Genomic DNA, 20,285 nt, shown 5'->3' on the forward strand with positions numbered 1-20,285 from the left:
TTTAGATATAAATCTAATGAACTAGATACAAACTCTGTGCACATAAAACTACAAAATTGATAAAATAATCAAAGGTGATCTAAATACATGGAGCGAGAATATGTATTTATGCATTCATGGTAGAAGACTCACTATTGTTAAGACACAATTTTATCCAACTTGACGTTAATCATCACAAGAACCTAGATAAGTTGGATGTTGAACCTGATACCTGGCCATTTTGAAACTTTCCTGCTCCTGAGCAAACAGGCAAAAAAAGGCTTTACTGTTGGCTCAGTGGTAAAGAGTTTGTCTGCCAATGAAGGAGACACAGATTTGATCCCTAGGTCAGGAAGATCCCCCTGGAGAAGAAAATGACAACCCACTTCAAAATTCTTGCCTGGAATAGTCATGGACAGAGGAGGCTGGTGGGCTGCAGCCCATGGAGTCACAAAGGTCTGGACATGACTGATCAATTGAGCAGTATCAATACTATTTTCTAAATATTGAGTTGCTTACACACAATAAGAGTGCTTAACATGTAACTTGAAAGACTTACTGAGATATCTATTACCAGTTCTATAACTGGTAATTACCAGTTATAGGTAATTACCTGTTACCTTTTAATAGGTAATTGCTTATTACCAATTCTATTACCATTTATAGAATTTACCATTCTATAAATGGTAAATATCAGTGAAGGCTTAGAGCAACACAAGAGAGACAGAATCCTTAAGAATTTAGACCTTTCAGGAACATTCTTTCTCCTCCAAACCCATCTAAAATATCCCATAGCATTTTGGGTGAAAAGCTAAATTTTTAGTCAAGTCTCTAACATTTTCCATGTTCTATGCCAAGTTTATTATATGCCTCTCTTCTCCTTGTTTACTTTACATCAACAAATTAACCTTCTTTCCATCCTCAAACTTGTCAAATCCATTGCTTGTTCCTTTTGTACATGTTCTCTACTAGGATTTTCTCAGAATCCTGTCCTAACTAAACTTAATTACTATAGAAATATGATATTAAATTATTTATTCTCTATGGAGAGTATCCTAACTCTTGAAGTTAGGTCTTTAAAAAGCCTTTCTTTACAGTAGCCTATACTTTTTTCTTCTTATTGATAATTAATTATAATTAGCATAACTAAGATATTATAATTATAAATTATTAGTAATATGGCAAATGTGATGGGTCTCATACTTTTGTTTATGCTTATTCATGCTTTTATTCTTTCATTAAATTAATAATTATTTATTGACCACTTCCTGTACTAATTAATTATGACATTGATATACATGTAATCTTGATCCCCAATTCTTTCAATCCTACTCCTTAAATAATCTTAGAATCCATGTCTTTTCAGCACTCCTTTTCATGGTGATTCGTAGACCATGTCTTTATTAATAGTATCAATGTCTGCATAAATTAATCTTTCAAGTATTCCACATTTTGATGACCAATTCCTATTTCCAACTAGTCCTTCCAGCATACAAACTCTAAAAGCCCATAATTCTTTTGTATCTTGTATGCTTTTACCCTACTTTTATCATGTACATTCTTACTTTCCTCTTTAGCCCATTTAAATTCCATGACCAGTCATGATAGTCACCCCTCTGCCATACTCCAAACTCTCATTCTTCCCTAGAAACTTAAATTGACTTATGTCCTTTAATCCACATGGCACAGGTAGTTAAGCATGTCTAGAGGAAAGCACATAACCAAAATGACTGATCTCTTGAAAAGCATGACCCTAAACCCCAGGGAGGCCCTAATTGCTTCATTTTCTATGTTCTGTATATCCTTTATCTCCCAGATGGATATTTCATGCCTAATCTCTACTCATAAGTTTATCATAAACTCTTCCATTTCATTCTCCTCTGACATTCTCATCGAGTATTAATTCTTTATGGTTTGAGCCATCAGGGAGTTCCCTCTACTATTAATACTTTCTGACAAAGGAGAACTTGCACAGATTTCCACTATCTTTTCTAGCTAACAACCAGAATCTAAGTCTATGGGGATTCCCAGGTGGCACTAGTGGTAAAGAACCCTCCTGTCAATGAAAGAGATGTAAGAGACTCAGGTTCCATCCCTGGGTTGGGACGATGCCCTGAAGAAGGAATTGACAACCCATTCCAGTATCTTTGCCTGAGAAATCCCATGGACAGAGGAGCCTGGCAGGCTACAGTCCATGGGATCGCAAAGAGGGGGGCAGGACTAGGCACACATTTGCACACAGCATGCCCACATCTTAGCTTATATACCTTACATCTTCTCCTCTAATCAGAGGTACATTCTCCTTCCTGCTAAGACCAACATCTCAATTTATGTATAAGATTCCATCCCTTGTCAAATATCAGAGAATATTGCTTTAGAAGTTCTATCTTCTGAAACATATGTCATTTTCTTCTCCAATGGATCTGTTCCAGCAGCATATAAATATGCCACTACTGACATATTTCTTTCTTCCTCTTTCTTGTAAAGTTGTTGAATTGATTTATTTGATGGCTCTTCTCCCATTTGCTCATATATGCATTCCATATCCATTCTAATGATGAAGTTTTATGTGTCAACTTGACTATGTTGCAGCCTCTGATTATTCAAACACTAATTTAGGTGTTGCTGTAGAGATATTTTGTAGATATGATCAATGTTAACTAGATAAAGGAGATTCTGCTAGGTAATCAGGATGAGATTAATTAAATCAGAGGATATGTCTTAAGAGCATAGCTGAGAATTCCCAATAAAAGAAGAAATTTCTGCCTGTGGATTGCAGTTCAGGTCTTGTAGGAAAGTTCCCACCTGATCTTCCTAAGAGCCTACCCTATAAATTTAAGATTTGCTTAGTAAGCCCTCTGAATTGCCTATGGAAACTCCTTGCAATAAATCCCTTACTGTATATCGCCTACTGATTCTATCTGTCATGCTGTACAATGACTGCTACACCCACTATTCTAACACAACTACTTTGAGAAAGAAGACCATGAGTTCAATGTCATAAACGTCAACAGTCCATTTCAGTCCTCATCTTGATTGTTCTATTAGTCTTATTTGTCATAGTCAATCTTATTTTTGATACAATTTATTCCTTTAGTCTTTGCAGACTCTCCTTCATTTGCCTGCTCAGATCAATAGTGCTTTTTTTTTTTTTTTAATTTTAGCCATTTGAACAAGGATGGAATGACATCTTGTTGTGGTTTTAATTGTATTTTCCAAGTGCAAATGATTTTTAACTTCTTTTAATTTTTTTAACCATCTGTATATATTCGTGAAAATATATTTTCATGTATTTTCCCTGTTTTATAACTGCATTCTTTTTCTTTTTTTTTTCTTTTGAGTTTTAAGACTTCCTGATGTATTCTGGACACTAGTACTTTTTCAGCTGTGCTGTTTGCAGATATTTTTTCCATGTCTGAATGGATATTGAATTTTATCAAGTGCTTTGACTAATATGACCATGCGATCTTTCTTCTTTTGTATTACACTGATTGATTTTAAAATAAAGTCAGCTTTGTATATCTGGAATAAACCCTACTAGGTCATGGTATAAATTTTTTCAAAACATTAGTGAATTTTCTTTGCTAATATTTGTTAAGGATTTTTATATCTATATTCATGAACTATATGGTCTGTCTTCTTTTCACCATTCAGCATGTTCTTTTTTTAATGTATAACAGCCAAAGTTGTAGGTTGTATTTAGTGGAAGAAATAAGGTAAAGTACATCTACTGTCTTCTCTTAGAAGCAGAAGTTCCGTTATAACATTTTGAATTTCTAAAAAGTGTAGCAGTTTATCTTTGATTTATGGAAGTAAATATTAAAGCTATAAAATATTCCATTTATCTTTTATTCACCATCTCATTTACTCCAACCAATATGTTCTGAGAGATATTGCTATTAGTATTTTGCATATTAAGAAAATGATGCTTATAAAGATCGCTCCACATGAAGTCAGTAGTAACTACAGGAGACAAAATTAAATCTAGATAAATTAACCTCTAAACCTGTTTTCTTTTTAAGCACAGCATCATACTACTTTTCTTATTTAAATTATGACTATATTTTAATTATGGCTCTTATATTTTAATCATAAAGTTAGCAAAAAGGATTAGTGTTTTTTTTCCCCTAATATACATGAGAAGTTAATATATGTGAATGCAGACATTCTTTAAAAAAATCAGTTTAGGAACAAAAAATTTTAATACAAATATTAGTGTAATATAGTTGTCTTAGGGTCATGTTAACTAGTAAAATTAAGCTTATCTTGTTCTCCTAGAAATATATATATATATAATGCAATTGAATGCAAATGAGGTGATAGGATCTAGCATAAAGCAAGCTTTAATTAATAAATAAAGGTTACAATAAAGCTGTACTTTGTATTAATTTTTTTTACAAAATTCATTTATATTCTAACTAAAACATCATAACCTCCAATCATGATATATATTCTAATAATAGAATTTCACCTTTCAAAATGTAGTACTTTTCAATTACTCATGTTAATTATGTTTACTAAAAATGTCAGTGACCTTTACTGTCAATAAATTTCTTCAAGTTCTTCTGGGTGATGAGGGTTATTATTTTCATTTTATAGGTTAAAACTATTTTTCAGTGTAAACAAAAATAATACAAGCCACTAGGATAAAACTCCTTAAAAATAAATTGTTAAAAAACTGTTAGTTTCTCTTCCTCATATTTCTGCTTATCCTACAAAGTCAGTAACTTTGATAATTTATGAGCTTCGCAGGTGGCACAGCAGTAAAGAATCGGCCTATAATGTAGGAGACACAGGAGACAAGGGTTCAATCCCTAGGTGGGGAAGATCCCCTGGAGGAGGAAATGGCAACCCACTCCAGTTTCTTGCCTGGAAAATCCCATGGACAGAGGAGCCTGTCAGGCTTCAGGCCATGGGGTTGCAAAGAGTGGGACAGGACTGATGGACTGAGCATGCAATAGTGTTCTCTTACATATTCCTAAGAGATCACATTTTGATCTTAAATTTTCATTTTACTTTATTACTCCACATTCTTTTCTTTTACTACACATATTCAGCATTTTATAAGGTAGTTATCTTAACAAGAGGACATATAAAGAATAAATCCATGTCTCAAATCCATGCCATTATACAGTCTTAAACTAAAACTTGGCCATCCTAATTTAAAATTCACACATGTTTTAAATTTGGCATATAGTAGAGCTATTTTTTTGAGAAGGCAATGGCAACTCACTCCAGTACTCTTGCCTGGAAAATCCCATGGGCAGAGGAGCCTGGTAGGCGCAGTCCATGGGGTCCCTAAGAGTCGGACACGACTGAGCGACTTCACTTTCACCTTTCACTTTCATGCATTGGAGAAGGAAATGGCAGGCCACTCCAGTGTTCTTGCCTGGAGAATCCCAGGGACGGGGGAGCCTGGTGGGCTGCCGTCTATGGGGTCATACAGAGTTGGACACGACTGAAGCGACTTAGCAGCAGCAGCAACAGAGCTATTTTTAGAAAAGTAAAGATAATCTCATCTGACCATAATCTTATTAATTGTATGATGATAATTAAAATTGTTTAATAATAGCTTAATATATTTGTATTCATTCACATCACTCCCTGATTGGTGTCAAAAATAATGCTAGTTACTGGGACATAATTAGTACTAACACCAATTTCCATCTCTAAACCTACAGAAAAATTTTAGTCAAAGATAAGTATATCTAAAAATAATGTATTTTAAATTATTATTTAAAAGTGCAAGTATGAGGGAATTCCTTGGTGATCCAGTGGTTAAGACTAGGCCCTTCCCTTTCAGGGGGCACAGGTTCAATCCCTGGTTGGGAAACTAAGATTCCATATACCACATGGCAGGGCCAAAGAATATTTTTTAAAAGTGCAAGTATAAATATATATTAAATACAGCTAGAGATTTCGGTTGGCTTGTTTGTCTTCACCAAGACTTAAACAAATAGTCTTGCCATTATTTCTCTTTTCACCACAGAACTGTCTCTCAGAGCTTGAAATCTTTTTATAGACATGGTTTCTCTCTGTGACAGGAAAGATGACAAGCAGAATCCCACTAATTAAACACTTACTTAGCAACTCTTCTCTCTGCCCAATCCTTTCCTCCTGGAAGAAGAGATTATTTCTTTACCAATGTCCTTACTTCAGTCTTTGATGTCGGCTGCAGATTTTTAACCAGTGATTCAGAGAAATGTCATACAATAGCTGGTGGCGAGGCCTTTGTCGTGTAAACACTCCCTTTCAGGGCCAGTCAGCATTTTGGAATCGCCAATAGATAAATTAGGCAAGAGCAGTTGACAATTTTTTTTTTTTTTTTTTTTTGTAATCACAGGGAGGGGAACCAGAAGTTCTATGCTGTACGGAAAAGAGATTCTGGGAAGATAATAACTTTCTACTTTATTTGCCATCATAAAACTGTGTCTACAGACACGTATTTCCATACACATTTTGTTCTTGTTCAGTTGCTCAGTCGTGTCCAATTGTTTGCAACCTCATGGACTGCAGCACACGAGGCTTTCCTGTCCTTCACCATCTCCCAGAGTTTGCTCAAACTCATGTCCATTGAGTGGGTGATGCTATCCAACCATCCCATCCTCTGTCGCCCACTTCTCCTCTTGCCCTCAATATTTCCCAGCCTCAGAAAATGAAAAGTGAAAGTAAAAGTCACTCAGTTGTGTCTGATTCTTTGTGACCCCATGGACTATACAGTCCGTGAAGTGGGTAGCCATTCCTTTCTCAAGGGGATCTTCCCAACCCAGGGCTCCAAACCAGGTCTCCTACATTGCAGGCAGATTCTTTACCAGCTGAGCTGCCAGAGAGGTCCAAATGTCCTAAATCCACATACTTCACAGCATGCATACTGAGCTTAAACTAAAGTGAATTATACAGTTACAAACTTTTGAGTTATCATCCTAATAATTGTAAACTTGCATGCCAGGACCAGAATGCCCTTGCTATATTTTATTCCACATTCATTTATTTAACTGCATTCCTGTTAACATATTCAAGACACTATTTGTTGAAAATGATATTTTACTCTAGTTAACCTGATTAAAAAGAGAAATGCATATTACAAAATTATGAAGTTCAGAGATGGGTGTAGTTTCCAGATTGGCTGGCTTATGAAGCAAGTACAATGGCCATGAGGCTTTCTGCCTTTTCTTAATATCACTTGGCTTTGTTTTCTTGTAGATGCTTACCAGCCAGGCAAGACAACTGACAATACCAAAATGACATTATTCTCAGTTCAGCTCTCCCCAAGAGGGAAAATTACTCTTTCCTAGTAGACATATTTCAATATTAGGGAAGTTTCTTATTGACCTTGCTGTCAACAAATGCCTGAGTTCAACCACTGTAGGCTGTACAAATCATGGTTCCCTACTCCTGGTTCGTTTACACTCAATACAACAAAGGGGAAGACAGAATAGTGAGACTGACAGACCCAATACAGCCATTTGGGACGGAAAAGGGGCTCGTATGCACTAGCAAAATGGGATGCTGGGCAAATAAAAGCCATATATTGAAAGAAAGGTCTAACAGCATTCATGGAAATAAATGTGATGACAGAGGCATAATCCTGAATCTTTATTGACTATGCGAAAGTCTTTGACTGTGTGAATCACAATAAACTGTGGAAAATTCTGAGAGAGATGGGAATACCAGACCACCTGACCTGCCTTTTGAGAAATCTGTATGCAGGTCAGGAAGCAACAGTTAGAACTGGACACAGAACAGACTGGTTCCAAATAGGAAAAGGAGTACATCAAGGCTGTATATTGTCACCCTGCTTATTTAACTTCTATGCAGAGTACATGATGAGAAACACTGGACTGGAAGAAGCACAAGCTGGAATCAAGATTGCTGGGAGAAATATCTATAACCTCAGATATGCAGATGACACCACCCTTATGGCAGAAAGTGAAGAGGAACTCAAAAGCCTCTTGATGAAAGTGAAAGTGGAGAGTGAAAAAGTTGGCTTAAAGCTCAACATTCAGAAAACGAAGATCATGGCATCTGGTCCCATCACTTCATGGGAAATAGATGGGGAAACAGTGGAAACAGTGTCAGACTGTATTTTTGGGGGCTCCAAAATCACTGCAGATTGTGATTGCAGCCATGAAATTAAAAGATGCTTACTCCTTGGAAGAAAAGTTATGACCAACCTAGATAGCATATTCAAAAGCAGAGACATTACTTTTCCGACTAAGGTCTGTCTACTGAAGGCTATGGTTTTTCCAGTAGTCATGTATGGATGTGAGAGTTGGACTGTGAAGAAGGCTGAGTGCTGAAGAATTGATGCTTTTGAACTGTGATGTTGGAGAAGACTCTTGAGTGTCCCTTGGACTGCAAGTAGATCCAACCAGTCCATTCTGAAGGAGATCAGCCCTGGCATTTCTTTCGAAGGAATGATGCTAAAGCTGAAGCTCCAGTACTTTGGCCACCTCATGAGAAGAGTTGACTCATTGGAAAAGACTCTGATGCTGGGAGGGATTGGGGGCAGGAGGAGAAGGGGACGACCGAGGATGAGATGGCTGGATGGCATCATGGACTCGATGGATGTGAATCTGAGTGAACTCCGGGAGTTGGTGATGGACAGGGAGGCCTGGCGTGCTGAGATTCATGGGGTCGCAAATAGTCGGACACGGCTGAGCGACTGAATTGAACTGAACTGAACTGAATATAGTACATAGAGAGATCTTCCATGTAACCATAATTTAAGAATTTGAGGTTTCAGTTTAAATAGCACATGATTTCCCCTGTTACCTAGGTACTCACATGTTAGTGATACATGCGGTAGATATTGTGCTAGATATGGTATGGCATGGTATGATATGGTAAGTATAGTATGTTCTAAATTCTATATTGAGATGTGTGAAACAATATTGCTGACTTATACTTAAATATACTGAGCTCCAAAAAGCATCTCACATTTACGATCACAGAAAATAAAAATTACAGGAAGTTACCCCAGTTGTGGCTGCATTATTTCATTACAAACACCTTCTGTGAAAAGACCAATATTCTATCAACAGTACCTCTGCAAGAAAATAGCTTAAGATTCGGCACATGAAAATAAACTTTATTCTTCAACTTATTGAATTTCTTTTCCTTGAGTTTCCTTTATATTTCCTATTTAAATTTGGGTCCCTGAGCTTGGTTTCACACAGTTAATTTTAAGCCATATGATGAAGATATGATCCTCTGATCAGAAATAGAACTTAATAAAGATATGTGGGAAAAATTAAATTATAAGCTTGACTGAGCTCATGTTGTTCAAAGTCTTTTGCTAATGGAATTTCAGACAAATTTGTTTGGTTGTTTGCTTAGATCAGTCTTTTCTTGGCAAAATTATAAGGTACTTAGCACAACTATTTGTCTTCAGCAAGAGTACAGAAGGGCTATTCTATTAAAAAGCAGAAACATTGTATACATATTTTATTGCTGTTTTCTAAAATTTGAATATATTTATTAGTATTTTATCCTCGAATATCTCTTAAAAAAGGAAGTTGCAAGAAAATGGAGAAGTATAAAAAATCAATAAAATCAAATGCACATCTTTTAATTGGCATTTAGGCTTTGAAGTTAGCCAAATCTTCTTTACCTCTGTATTCCTAGACAGTCTGCTGTGCCATACTAGCAAAATGCTTTTCCTCTATAACCTCAAGCTCTTCATATACAAAATATAGAAATAGAAACTCTCTTGCAAGTCAGTATAAAAACAAAATAACTGATACATTAGATCAACATTATTTTTCATTTGCTTTTAAAAGAAACAAAGATAAATATCTCTCATGAAACACTCTTGTTTTTATCATAATATATAGTATCTTTCAAGCAATATTCATAGTTAAATTATTAATTAAAGTAAAATCTAGAAATGTTTAACCAGTTAGTAAATACATTTGTATTAGAAATATAAAAAGAATATCATTGCTTGCTTTGAATTAACATTGAATCCAACTGAAAAGAACTGGCACATAATGAAATAACAGGATGTAGAAAAAAGCTATGGCAACCCTTTGTGACTCAGAGGGTAAAGAATTTGCCTGCAGTGCAGGAGACCAGGGTTCAATCCCAGGACTGGGAAAATGCCCTAGAGAAGGGAATGGCAACCCACTCCAATATTCTTGCCTGGAGAATTCCATGGACAGAGGAGCCTGGCAGGCTGCAGTCAGGTACCACTGAGATATTAACACTTTTCACCTGGTGACAATAAAAATTATCACATAATTAAAAGCTGAATTTTATGGTGGTTTGTGTTACAAGATTTCAGAAGTGTGCTTTGATTGCTAGAGTAATATAGAGTTATGTAACATAGGAAGCAAATCTATAAAACCAGCATTTGAGTATTTAAAATGTTTTTTTGGGTTTGTTTATATTTTAAAAATTCAGAATGCCATTACTGATATTTTGTATAATTTGAATTATCAACATTAAAATTGATACTTTACTTAATATTTGATAACATTAAAATCTGACAGTAATGTAAGCATCAAGCTTTATTTTAAGTACTTTAAATTATCTTCCTTAATCTTCATAACTACCCTTGAATATGGGTTGTATTATTATCCTTATTTCTCAAAAAAAGGGAATTGAGGACTCAAAAAGTTTAAGTTATGTAAATAAACAAGATCTCAGAGCTAAGAAACAGGGGAGATACTTATCAATACTATCAAGTGGAAAGTGTATCATGAGTAGTGAATCATTTGTATATTTAATTACACAAATGAGATTGTATCTACTGTTTATTTCTTCCATGGAGTTACAAATACTGGTCCACAAATAAATAGGAAGGAATTATTGAAGAAAATCAGTGTGAGGTCAGTCTTTTATCATCACAAAACACTTCCAGCAACTTTCTTTGGAAAAGAGACTTTGTCTTTATTTGTCAATATTTGTCAATATTCCAGCAGCTAACATAATGCCTGGCTTCTAGGGTTTACAATATGTTTGTTGTTCAAATGAAGAGCTTTCTTCCAGGAGCTCTACTAAGGAGACGTTAAAGGATAAGCACGTTAGCATTCATTGATTACTTAGTTGATGTATATGCCAAGAAAACACACACACACAAACACACACACCCACACACACACGTGATAAACTGGATAAAATGCTGCTTTGAGTGAAGACCAAAACAACAAAAATTCAAGTTGTTTATGTAAATATTTAAATGTAATCTTCAATATACTAGCTAGAAAAAAGTAGTAAGTCTATTTTTTCACGATGTCTGCAAGATTTGAGAGCTGGAGGCTTCCTCACCTCTCTGTCAGGATTTTTTTTTTCATTATAAAGACTATTTAGACTATATGTAGACACAGTTTAGGGGGAAAAAATAGAGAAAATTTAGTGCAGGATGCCTATTTTGATTCTGTGGAATGTGTTTCCTGGCTTGATCCTTTACTTGAAAGTACTTACAAAATTTAAAGAAAACATTAACAACATTAAAATTGTTGCATATAGTCCATTCTTAATTTCGACTCTGAATCTGGCTATATACCTATCTATAGTTTTAAGTTATAAAGCATTTTTACTCTAAAATTTTGTTGACATCTTGATATAGTTTTAAAAAGAGATTACAAGTTTATTTGTCTCCAGCCTCACATTTTTCAAATATATTTTGAAAGAAAGGCAAGGGGATCATTTTTCCCATATGTCATTGCCTTAAAGGTTTATGATTAAATACTCAGTCAGCACCATTCCTTTATTGAAGGCTTTCAGATAAGTTAAAAGGAAAAACATAAATAAATCCTTTAAGGGACTAAAAATCAATGCTACTCACCATCCGGAATGGTGACTCATTCTGGTAATTACCAGTAAAATGTCTTATTGCTAGGCTGCAGCGTTTCAACTTTCTATTAAGCATTACTTTGGAAAGATTCAGTCACACCCGTGAAAAACAACTCTGAAATCATGCAATTACAGAAAAGCACAGCATCAATGCACTTGAAAACAAAGGATTTTTCTACTCGGCAACACGCTTTTGCTTATGATAGAAATATATCTTGTAAATTGCAATCTCTGTCCATACAGATTCAAGAGGATAACACAAGTCTTAAATTCTCTGCTTCTGTTGCATATGGATGCATGTGCCTCTGAACGTTATTAATTATAGTGTGTACAATGCTAGATATTAAAAAAACTCTCAAGTCACTTAAGAACATGTTCCTGCAGCCTCGTTTTTAGATACTAATATCTTACATTTCATTCTCTGTTCAACAGTGACCCCCAAATGATAAGAGGAAAGGAAACATGTCTGTCATACTTTATGTTTATGCCATGTATTGCTTGGCAATAGGAACATTCAATAAACATTTGATTAATCAAATGAATTTTGGGGAGTAACTAAAAATCTGTTTTTCCTGAAGCAGTACTGAGTGAAACTATTAATATGAACCTTATGTTACCACAGAGGCATGGCCAATCAAAAAGAATGTTGGCCTAATTAGAAACACAAAGTCCAGCATGCCAACACCATCTATGTCTGCTCTCCGACAACTTCCTTTACCGTTTTTGCATGTTATCTTTACTCCTTTTTTTCTGTCCACCCTACATTTATATCTTTTATCTAAGCTTAGATCAATCTTAGCATTTATTACTAATATTCCTGTCCTTTGAACATATGAGATCTACTTAATTTTGTTTGTATAGCATTTTCAATTCACTTATTGTGGTGTAACTGACATGTAATAAGCTGCACACATTTAATGTGCAGAACTGGATATGTTTGGACACACACATGTATATACACCAAGAGACCATCACCATAAGCAAGACTTTTTACTTTGGAAAATTCCAGTTTCTACTGTGTTTTTTATGAATTATGCTTTTGATATATCTAAAAAGTTCTTGTCTTAGCCAAGAAATAAAATAGGTATAAAGGACTATACCTATTTTTTTGCAGCAAAATTTTAAATGTTATCATTGTACTCTTCGTTAAGGAAAGCCTTAAGAACTAAATGATCTTTAATAGTTATTTCTAGGATACTTAACATATAAACGAGAGTAAAACATGAATGGGTTTCCCTGGAATCTCAGCAGTAAAGAATCCCATTGCCAGTACAAGAGACACCTGTTTGATCCCTGGGTCAGGAAGAGCCCCTGGAAAAGGAAATAATGACACTTCAGTGTTCTTGCCTTGGAAATCCTATGCACAGTGGAGCCCAGTAGGCTACAATCCAGTGGGATCAAAAAGAGTCAGACACGACTTAGCAATGAAACAAGAAGAAAAACTTACAGTATGGAGATTCATGTGTATGATAATATTAGAGATTGAGTTCACATTTGGGACTTAAAAATAATATTCTAATGGACAGAAGTTATTTAGATGCTTTTTCTTTTAAAGTTCTCATCTTTCTTAAATATAATTTTCAAAATCAATTACTATTTAGATTATACTTATTTGGGCTTCCCTAGTAGCTCAGCTGGTAAAGAATCCACCAGCAAGGCAGGAGACCCTGGTTCAACTGCTGAGTTGCAGAGATCGAATGGAGAATGGATAGGGTACCCACTCCAGTATTCTGGCCTCGAGAATTCCATGCTTATTTAGAAATGAATAAAGTCATACAGAATTACTGTTTGACAAAAAGATCAATATCAAATGACTAAACAGATATTTAGAATTAGCATTTTGAATGTTTTCCCCTAGGTATTAGAGATGGTTAATATACATTTGTCATGTAGTTTTCTCTCTGAAGACACTGTAAGTGAAATTCAAAAGATTATCTACTTCTTTTTCAACTACAAAGATTTATTCCTGGTGGTAAGCATATAAAAAATGCTTGCATCTGCATTTTTAAACATTTACATGAGGAAACAAAGGCTATGAAAATTTATCCTTACAGAAAATTTTAAATAAAAAAACATTTCCAAGAGAAAGCACATTAATATTCTATATTAATGCTATTGTCCATCTATACACTGTTAAGGAGAGTTTATTTTTACATTTTCCATTTCTACTGAGAGATTTAAATTAACACTTTGCAGATGACTACTGTTAACCTGAATTGAATAGATGAAATAAAGATTCTGCTAGGTGATTCAGTCAGAAAGAAATTTAATACAAAGAGTATGGAGCTTATCAAAAATGTTGAAAGTTGACAAGTCACGTTTTAATCCATGTACCTGAGAATAATTCCCAGATCTACAAGGAGCTCTCTTTCAGATCTTATACCAGTGTTGCCTCTGAACACTAACAGGCTGGAGAAGGTATATCCAAAGCTACAATCTTGACCTTCATGAATTATACACAGTGGCTATCTCTATAGTCAATGTTTTATCAAATCCAGAAGATGAACCTCAATCAAAATGAAACTGCTGATGGGAATCCATGACCATGTTAGACCACGGGCACTGACAACAGTTCCAGAATGATCATCTCCTGTCTTCAGTTTTGCCTTCTGAATCTCTATTGTTATTGTTCAGTAACTATGTTGTGTTTGACTCTTTATGACCCCATGAACTGTAGCACGCCAGGCTTCCCTGTCCTTCACTATCTCCCAAAGTTTGCTCAAACTCATGTCCATTGAGTCAGTGATGTCATGCAACCATCTCATCTTCTGTCTTCCCACCTGTCTCCTCTTCCCTCAGTCTTCTTCAGCATCAGGGTGTTTTCCAAGGTGTCAGCTCTTCACATCAGGTGACCAAAGGATGGAGAGCCTCAGCTTCATCATCAGTCCTGCCAGTGAATATTGAGGGCTGATTTTCCTTAGGATTGACTGGCTTGATTCCCTTGCTGTCCAAGGGATTCCCAACAGTCTTCTCACTTACCGCAATTCAAAAGTGTCAATTCTTTGGTGCTCAGCCTCCTTTATGGTCCAACTCTCATATCCATACATAACTACTACATAACTACTGGAACACCATAGCTTTGACTATATGGACCTTTCTCATCAAAGTGATATCTCTGCTTTTTAATACTCTCTCTAGGTTTGTCATAGTTTTTCTTCCAAGGAGCAAGTGTTTTTTGTTGTTTATTTTTTTTTTTTCCCTCATGGCTGCTGTGAACATCCACAGTGATTTTGGAGCCAAAAAATCTAAAATCTGTCATTGTTTCCACTTTTTCTCCATCTATTTGCCAAGAAGTGATGGAACAAGTTGCCATAATTTTTATTTTTGAATGTTGGATGTTAAGCTGCTTTTTCACTCCTCTTTCACCATCATCAAGAGGCTTTTTGGTTCCTCTTTGGTTTCTGCCATTGAAGTGGTATCTGAATCCCTATAAATGCATCCAATTGGTGAACAGTAATTTACATCTAAAACCTTACCAGTAAGGAAGTTGATGAAATATAGTTTTTATTTTGTAAAATGTGGAGACTGAGTAAACAAATTCCAGTATGTCTTACATAATATATACAATATGATGAGTTGTCCTTTGAGAGATTGAGATGTTCTTTACAACTTAGGATATTCTTTACAATATAGAATAGTTCTTTTTTTAAGATTTTTATTTTTATTTATCTAATTTTCCTTTATTAATTTCATTATTTGGCTGTGCGGGTTTTTGTTGCTCCACGTTGGTTTTCTCCATTGTGGTGAGCAGGGGCTGCTCTTCATTGTGGTGCCCTCTCGTTGAGGGGCCCAGGCCCTAGGCACATGGGCTTGGTAGTTGCGGCTCGAGGGTTTAGTTGCTCAATGGCATGTAAGATCTTCTTGGACCAGGGATCAAACTGGTGTCCCCTGCATTGCAAGGCAGATTCCTAACCACTGGACCGCCAGGGAAGCCCTAAAATAGTTTTTTTTTCTTTAATTTAAATTTACTTATTTTAATTGGAGGCTAATTACTTTACAATATTGTATTGGTTTTGCCATACATCAACATGAATCCGCCACGGGTATACATGTGTTCCCCATCCTGAACCCCCCTCCCACCTCCCTCCCCATACCATTCCTCTGGGTCAACCCAGTGCACCAGGCCCAAGCATCCTGTATCCTGTATCAAACCTGGACTGGCGATTCATTTCACATATGATATTATACATGTTTCAATGCCATTCTCCCAAATCACCCCACCCTCTCCCTCTCCCACAGAGTACAAAACACTGTTATATACATCTATGTCTCTTTTGCTGTCTCACATATAGGGTTATCGTTACCATCTTTCTTAAATTTCATATATATGCGTTAATATACTGTATTGGCGTTTTTCTTTCTGGCTTACTTCACTCTATATAATAGGCTCCAGTTTCATCCACCTCATTAGAACTGATTCAAATGTATTATTTTTAATGGCTGAGTAGTACTCCATTGTGTGTATGTACCAAAGCTTTCTTATCCATTCATCTGCTGATGGACATCTAGGTTGCTTCCATGTCCTGGTTATTATAAACAGAGCTGCAATAAACATTGGGGTACATGTGACTCTTTCAATTCTGGTTTCCTCGGTGTGTATGTCCAGCAGCGGGATTGCTGGGTCATAAGGCAGTTCTATTTGCAGCTTTTTAAGGAATCTCCACACTGTTCTCCATAGTGGCTGTACTAGTTTGCATTCCCACCAACAGTGTAGGAGGGTTCCCTTTTCTCCACACCCTCTCCAGCATTTATTGGTTGTAGACTTTTGGACTGCAGCCATTCTGACTGGCGTGAAATGGTACCTCATTGTGGTTTTGATTTGCATTTCTCTGATAATGAGTGATGTTGAGCATCTTTTCATGTGTTTGTTAGCCTAAAATAGTTTTTGATTGGTTGAATTTCTTGATAGCTATTATTAAGTAATTCAAGTCAGCAAATTGTGGCACTGAATTTAAAGTGTATGGGCCATTCTCATCTAAAGATTGAAAACTGGATGCAGGGCTTTTATTATTATAAATATTTTATCTAATCATTTTAGTTTAGAACCCACCATCAGTAACAGTGCCTGGGAAATCTGAGTTCTAATTGTAATATAGACACACTCTCCTACAACTACTCTGAATGCAAAGCCACTTCTAGCATACTTTATTGTATATTTTATTATTTGCTACTACTACCATAGCAAAGCAAACCTAGCTTTTGAGATATTTAAAGAAGCAGGTGTTTTTGTCACTCTGAAATCTGTTATTCACAAGTTGCCAGGCTATGATTTAGACAGTTCTACTGAATAACAAAAAAAGCTAACATTTCCATGGTGACTCCATTCACATGACAGTTACCAGATTTTTCTTGCTTTTAAGGTGACATTTAAGTAACTCTGAAAGTTTTCACACTAGAGTCAGACAGGGCTTATGTGATCTGAAGTGGATTTGAGCATATATATCAATAAAACTTACATAAACCAAATTGATTATATACATTCATTCTGCATTGCGGATATGAATGGGGTTTTTTAATAATTGCATTTATCACACTCTATAAAATGTAAACATTATTAACAATAATGCTTCAACTGTGATGTTTTAATGATAAATTGCTATAAAATAGACACACACACATTTACATGTAAACACAGAATACTCAAAAAGCAGTGCTTTGCTGTCAGCTTTGAACCTAGTGTTGATTTGTTTTGATTCTTTCAGATTTGTTCCATATTTAAAGAAGTATTTCAATCAATAATCCACATTGACATCATTTGATCTGGAAATGTAATGTAAAACAATTTTTTTAATAAGGAAGAATTTTTCTCTTGCATATCCTGATACTGTATTAAAGTACTCCCTATTCTCAAAATAAATGAGCTCTTCGTAGTACAAAAGAACATGAGGGCTGATTTCATTACTGGAGGAACGATGGGTGAGGTAATGAAACTTCCACAAGTGGGATGAAAAAAGCCAGCTGATTTTTTGTTTCATACAGTTTCACATTTCTAAGTGAATGGACAGTATTCCTGCCAAATAGAATCCTGCTAAAGGCCAGAAACAGGACAATAAGGGGAAGACAAAGTTGTATGTGGTTATAAAGCTGAGAGTTTAAGAGCTATTTGGCAACTAGTGATACACTGTAAAGCAGAAAGAGAACTTTTGAGATTTGCTAGCTCTCTATTGATTAAGAAGTCCTGATGTTGCCTTCAAAATATTTGAAGCCAGGTGTAATCTGGTTATAATTTTAGGTCTAATACAGCCCAGACCTAGCTCAGAGAAAGAAACGATTGCCTCTGATCCCTCTGGTAGCATCCTGGCAGAGGGTAAAAAATATTTACTTCAAACTCTCCTCTGCTTTTATAACCCACGTCTAAAAATCTCATTCTAAAACTGAGAAACATAAAAAGAAGCAGGAAAATATGACTCATTGTCAAGAGACTCGGAAGCGGCAGAAACAGTTACACACCTCACACATTGGAATTAGTAGAGACTGGATTCATATAACTATGAAAATCAAACACAGGATGCATCTTTCCCACTGGGGCATGCCGCGTGTATAGTTGCTCAGTCATGTCTGACTCTTTGAGACCCTATGGACTGTAGCCCGCCAGGCTCCTCTGTCCATCCATCTTTTCCACACTGTTACTTCTAAACCCCATGTGCTTTTAACTTTACAGTGGGCATTTTTTTTTAATGTTTCCAAAGTTGTTCACTGTTTGGCAGGATATGTTATAAATTAAAGATGCATATCATAAGCTTGTTTAGAGCAATCACTAGCATTTAATACAAAGAAAAATATCTAAAATTCAGTACGAGGAATAACATGTAATAGTGAAAATAAATACTCAAGGAACCCAAAACAAAGCAGGAATGGAAAAGAAATAAAAGACAGGTAGGAAAAAATATAACATCAAGAACAAAATGTCTGACATTAATCTAAACATATCAATATTTATATTAAGTATAAACAGTCTGAAAAATGTTTAAAAATCCAAACTGACAAGACTTGATAAAAGAGAAAGTCTAAGCTCATGCTGTTTATAATGCTTTTCAGATTATTAGAAACACTTTTCCTTAAGTTTTGCTGGGTACCAAACTATTGGCAACCCACTCCAGTATTCATGCCTGGAAAATCCCATGGACCAAGGAGCCTGGTGGGCTACAGTCCATGGGGTCACAGAGTTGGACACGACTGAGCAACTTAACTTCTTCACTTCAACCTAAATTACTCAGAGTTCATAGAAAGGCCTTATTCCTGTACCATGTAGTCAATCGTATCTAACTGCATTCTCTCCAGCTTGTCATGTCTGACTTTTTGCTACCCCATGCAACGTAGCCCACCTGGCTCTTCTGTCCATGTGATTTCCCAGGTAAGAATAGCCGAGTGGGTTGCTATTTCCTTCTCCAGGGAATCTTCCCGACCTAGGGATTGAACCCATGTCTCCTGCATTGGCAGGCAGGTTCTTTACCTCTGAGCCACCAGGGAAGACTTAGTAGTCACTGCAATGGCTTTTTATATTCAGTGTTTTGTGACAGAGAACAATTCTAAGTTAACTGACATATCTATGTCAGTGTGTGTGTGTGTGTGTGTGTGTGTGTGTGTGTGTGTGTTTGGCTATTTAAATCTTACCACCAGAAAAATGAGGTAAACATATAATGCCAATTTTATATAAGAAAAATTGAGACTATAAAAATGATAAATTCACACAATCTTGCTCCTAGAAGTGCTAAGTGTTTCATTTAATCTATAGCGTTTCTACCTCCAAATTTTGCATCCTTCTGTGACATGATGCCTTCTAAAAGTACGTGTACTGCACTTGAACTGTGACAGCTGGACAAAGCATCTACATAACATTATTTATAAATCACCAAATTTCTAAACCTATGGTATCCATGAACGCCTTATAACAATAAATCCTCTGATTTAAGAGCCGAAACGGGTCCTAATAATAAAAATGATAAAGCATTGAGGACAACAAATTACACAAATTGATTTTAAAATAGACTGTGTTTTTCATTTTTAATTTTTCTAACTCCCCCATATACTCATTAGGAAAATTTTTAAGAGATCAGATGTAGAGGGATGATTACAATCATGGTCAATTATGTAAGTGCTCACAATATACATCACACATTGCTCTATATTAAACTATGATTCTAATATTTGCTTCCAGCCACATTCAAAACTGTGCTGAATAATCATTTCTACCTGTAATGTACTTACTAATTGGCAAAATATGTCTTTGTCAATTGGTCTCATTCTAAACTATTTTCAGTTCATTAATGGATAATATTGAGTTGATTTTCTTCAAATTGTCATAGATTTTTCTTAGCTCATTGGAATTTAAATTTATACCTTTCTTTCTAAAATAAATAAATAAATAAATCCCACCACAAACCAGTAGACATCCTCATTTGCAGATCTTTTTGAGGATACTTTCAGTCTTATCTGACAGTTTATGTATTATGAGAATAATACATTGAATTAAGAACTAATTTAATTTTCAATTTGATTTGCCATTT

The sequence above is a fragment of the Capricornis sumatraensis genome, chromosome 21 (assembly GCF_032405125.1).
Source record: "Capricornis sumatraensis isolate serow.1 chromosome 21, serow.2, whole genome shotgun sequence".
In the NCBI taxonomy this organism is placed as follows: Eukaryota; Metazoa; Chordata; class Mammalia; order Artiodactyla; family Bovidae; genus Capricornis; species Capricornis sumatraensis.